The sequence below is a fragment of the Canis lupus genome, chromosome 10 (genome assembly GCF_048164855.1).
Source record: "Canis lupus baileyi chromosome 10, mCanLup2.hap1, whole genome shotgun sequence".
In the NCBI taxonomy this organism is placed as follows: domain Eukaryota; kingdom Metazoa; phylum Chordata; class Mammalia; order Carnivora; family Canidae; genus Canis; species Canis lupus.
Genome location: NC_132847.1, coordinates 5666700 through 5671919, shown reverse-complemented (window position 1 = coordinate 5671919; position 5220 = coordinate 5666700). Strand labels below are relative to the sequence as shown.

Here is a 5220-nt window from a genome sequence, read left to right as displayed (position 1 = left end):
GATGATTGGTCTCAGTGTTGGGTGCCTAAGCCCTTCAACTGTCCCTTTAGATACAGGATGGGAGTGGCTAGTTGTTTAAAATTGAGGTTCTGTTATTAAGGACAATGAGTGTCAGGTTGGCAACTGCAGTGTCCACTAACACTTTGTTGTAGCAATGAAAGAGGAAAGCAGGATCTACCTATGAATTAAATGGAGGGGCCTAATATTATCTTGCTACCAAGGCCATTTCCTGCAAGTAGTAGTACATCATTCTGATAGTTCCCATGGCAACATGAATTCAGATGAGTCATCACTACTGGTACTTGTTGATAGCAGAGGAAGAACATAATGACGTTTATGTTATTAGTTTGTTAGCGAATATCTTAAGTCTCTGATCTTAATTTGAGAACCTAGAGTAGATTACATAACAGGTAATGATACTACATAAAGGAGAGCATTTAAGCCAGTGCCTGTTTGATGTTGGGAATGTGAAGCAGCTTTGGAACTTACAGAATAATGAGGGAGCTGTGGCAAGACATCTGGTTGGATAGGCCTGGAGATTAGGGTGAAAATTTTAGAAAGTCACTTGAGATGGTATAAAAATTGAGTAAACATATTATATATTAATTGCATGAGGAGAAAAATACGCCAGAAAAAGAAGTGCAGTGTTTACTGGATACCTGAACTGCAATGTACATATAGTTGTGGGCATCCCTTCCCCCAAATTAGAGAAAGTGTTAGACTCATAATGAGTATGAAGCAGCTGTTCCATCAAGCTGTTTTCCAAATGGGCTTTCACCATTATTGTTGTTGTTAGAGAGGGAAGTGATTTGAGTGTGAATGTGAAAATGAATTAATGTTGCCTGTCAGGAAACAAAACCAGTGCCAAGAGATCAGCTTATGCATAGCTGAAAGATTGAAAAAGAAAACTCTGGGAAATCAGATCTCAAATTCACTCTCGTCTTAGAACAAAGTCAATTTTCCACTCCAGAGACGGAAACAGCTTCAGAAAAGGCACTTTTGGTCACCAGATCCAGGCAAATTTGGAGACTAGTGGCAATACTGGCACTAAAATAATCTCATTCCCAGCCTCAACACCAAATGAAAATATTGCTTCTTTGACCATATGATTGCCAGATGACCATAGGATTGCTAGATTTCACAAATAAAAATATAGGACATCTAGCTAAATTTCAGATCAACAACATATTTTTTTGGGGATAAGTATGTCCTAAATATTACATAAATAATAGATGAAAAAATTATTCATTGTTTCTCTGAAGTTGAAATTTAAGTGGGTGCTGTATGGCAACCCTAATCTGGGATAGGGTTGCCCAGACCATTATGTTATGGTTGGCTTTTGAACTCTTCCCTAAAGTGCCAACATCAGACTCTTACTAATCCTTCATGGAAGATTATATTATATATCCCATCCTATTTGTCCTCTGACAACGTAACATGAACACTCCATTTAGAGGCAGGGCCTGGGTGGGCTTTGTAACTGCCTTGAGTGAAAGAATATGATAGAGTGATACTCCGTGACTACTGAGGCTGGATTACTAATGATAGAACAACTTCCAGTAGGCTCTCTTTTCCTCACAACATGCACTATAGGAGTCCTGAACTGACTTGCAAGAAGTCTGGCTACCCTGAAGTCATTAGAATTGGAGAACCACATGGCAAAGCCACACAAGAAGTGAGGATGCCTGAGATGCCCAAGTATTCCAGCCTCTAGCTATTCATATATAATTCATGTATTCTCTATTTAGATAGTCACAGCTTTGAAATGACCTTAGTTTTAAGTACTGTTTGACTCTAACCTCATGAAAGACTAAACTGAATTTGCCCAGCCAAGTCACTCCCACCTACATTGCCAACCCATAGAGATGTTAGAGTTAATAAATGACTATTGTTTTAATCTACCATGTTTTGAATTGATGAATTACACAGCCACATATGGCTAGTTAGGTACTGATTTGGGGGAAGATGAATAACTCTATTTTTTAGGTTAACATATTATCTAATAGTCTTTAAGTAGTTTTTTAAAAAAGAGATATGGACACCGTGAATATGCCCAAATCTTTGTCATGTTTTGAAGGCTTTACTCTTGTGTCTTGAGTTTCTTTAAAAAAAATCTAAACAAGTGGAGGTAGTACTATAGGAAAATTGAATTGTCCATAAGAAAAAAACAAAGAAAACTCTGACCCAGTATGTTCCACTAAAATGGAATGAGAACTGATATAGGAGATCTAAGTTGTCTTTGCTTTGACAGTATATAGCTCTTGGATTTTGAGCAAATTACTTATTCTCTAAAACTCACTTCTTATATCTGTAAAATGAGGTATTATCATAGGTAAAGGATGGTGAGTATGCAGCATGCAAGCTACCATTTTCCCTAGCGGGCATCACTAATGAATTGTAGCACTCTTTCCACAGGAAATGACCTTAGAGTACTTCTCAAAGCAGAACTCCCAGCAGTCAGGAGCAATCAATCATAGTTGGCCATAATGACAGAATCAGTTTTTGTCTTTGCAGACCTTGAACATGTCTACTGTTACTTCCAGTGTTAAAATTTAATAGCTCTATAATCTAAGTGATTTACCCAAGTTCTTAAGGAGTTGTTAAAATGCTTGTGGAAGTCATGTTGTTAGAAATATTCGAAGATTCATGGAACAATGTTAATTGACTGTGCACTGGGTGCAACCTAGCCATATATGTACTGTGATAGAGTGATGAAAAAGAGTTTCTTAAAGGGAGAAAAGGATATACACAAGAAACTCCAAATGAGACAGTTTTACCATCTGATTCAAATTAGACCAATTTTGCTCAGATTATCAGCTGAGACCACTTAACTGTGGTCTTGAGGACAATCTATGAAAAGAGGTAGTGGTGTGTCATGAGGTACATGGTTCACATTTGATCTAAGTGTATCTAAAGGATTCAGCTGTATAGCAGCTCCACCTACAACTCCAATTCTGAAAAAAAAAAGTCAACCTTCAATTTCTCCCAGATTCCTATGCTTGAGCTTATTCCCAGCAATCTGTACCCCTATGTAGTACTGTGGACAGCTCCTGTTTTGTATGGTTTCCTTACATGGTTCTCTGCTGTTATTTTAGACCTTCTTTCATCTGTATTATCTCCAGCTAATTTCTCCACCTTAGGCTTGGAAATATTCCTTAAAGGCCATCAACAACGCTTTTTTTCCCCCACACATCCTCTTGTTTGATCATTAAACATTTGTTATCTTTCCCTATCCTGGATCAAATTTTCAAGAGTCTTCTCCAAGCATGTAGTTACAATTTCTTTTCTAAATTAAATGAGGTTTCAATTTTTGTTTGTATATAACAAGCTTACAACCATTACACATAATTTTAAGTTTTCATATTCAGGTGCAAAATCTCAATATAAGTTTTTGAACCCTTGAACTATGTAGCATAAGATCCCATTTTAATATCCTACACATTGCTGTGTTAAATACTGATCTCTTCACATAGCTCATTCTACATCTGAACCAAATAACAAAGTAACTGATCTTGCAAAGCAGAAGAGAGAGGATCATTTTCAGCTGAAAGAATTAAGAAGGAACTCTGTATGAATGAGCATCCATCCTTGACCTTGAAGGACAAAGAGAAATCAGAAGGCAGCATAGAATGGGGTAAGTTTGGGGAGGGGCTTTCCAGATTTAGGAAAAAAGCAGGAACAAGGCACAAATACAGAGAGACATGAGAGTGAAATATATTTTTGCCTGCAAGTGTAGTAGTTGTTAAAGTACAAGAGAGATGGAGGAAAGACTATATGATAGAAGCCCTTGGTATCTGTGGATTGGTTGATTAAATAATTGAAGGCTACTCCTCTTTCACTTGCTTTCTTGGAGTAGGTGATATATTTGCAGGTGGTTATTTGGTAGTGTTTTATTTTTGAGAATTAAAGTTTGGAAAGGATGGCTCCTTGTCTTAGTCTTCAGCCTCTTCTGTGGGAGAGAAATGTGGCAAAGGCAGATATTCAAAGTGGTGAAGATTCACTGTACATTTAAATGACCATTTTAACAATCTGCTTGGAATTCTTCCTTTTCCCACTATAGAGATTCCCTAATCCTCTAACAGTCGATCCTTCTAGCATACACTTAAACACAAATATATATATTGGGCTTCCTAGGTGCCACCAGAGAAATTACACACATTTCTTCCACAGACTGCTTTGTCTAGTGACCATTATTTATTTATTCATCCATTTGGGAAGTGTTTGTTGAGTATCTATTAGGTATGAGGCTCTATAGTTGATATTGGATATGGATTGATGTACGACACGGACTATCCTTTGCCTTTAGGGGAATGAGCTCCTGAGATCCACAGGTTAGGCGTAAACCATCAGAAGAAATTGACATCCAACAGTACACATTATGACAAATGCCAAGAAGGAAACTGACTGTAAGTATACAGGAGGACAAGATGGAGAGATTGGATCATGTTGACATATTCTAGTCAACCCCAACCTCAGTCTTTAAAATAATAGAGAAACCTGTTAGGTCAATGTATTACATAGACAACTGGTGGAACAAACCCCAAACTCTCAGTGATTCCGCATCATAAAATTTTATTTATTTTTTATATAAAATTCAAAATGGGTGTTTGTGATTAACTAGTGGCTCTCCTCCAGGAGGTGATTTAGCAGTATGATTCCTTCTATCTTATGGTTTCAACATGTGGCTTCCAAGTCCACTGTGTTCATCAGCTCAAGCCTTAAGAGAAAAGAATCTGATGGTTCAAGGAGGAAGACTTTTATGGTCAAGACTTGAATGTGAACATTTTACTTCTTCCCTCATTTTTTTTGCCATATCTATTTGCAGGTGAGGCTTTGAAATGTTTTCTATCTGTATGTGTAGAAAGAACAGGAAGCAGTTTTACTGAACAGCATGTATATGTGTGCGTGTGTGTGTGTGTGTGTTTGTGTGTGAAACATTATCAAACAGACCATGTGTTAGGTCATAAAGAAATCTAAAGCAACATAAAAAAGAGAAAATCACACAAGGCACATTCACTGTAAAACACAATCCAGGGAGTTATTCTGAACAAAAGTTAGTTTGTACTCCTAAAAATGTTTACATAAACACGCTTGTAAGCAATGGCTTGGTGAGATTATAAAAACCAAAGTGATAAAGTTTTTACAAATGAACCACACTAAGAACAGTACATAAAAAAATCCGTGCTTTGGGTTATAGCTGAAGTGCTAGGTAGAGGAGGA

General features: G+C 37.2%; 1 long non-coding RNA gene across 1 annotated transcript; it reads left to right on the top strand.

Moving 5' to 3' along the window:
• Positions 1-287: 287 nt before the first annotated feature.
• On the top strand, positions 288-4406 carry LOC140640847 (uncharacterized). Its single transcript, XR_012037457.1, has 3 exons — positions 288-410; positions 3474-3634; positions 4307-4406. It is a non-coding gene; the product is annotated as an uncharacterized lncRNA (long non-coding RNA).
• The last annotated feature ends 814 nt before the right edge of the window (positions 4407-5220 follow it).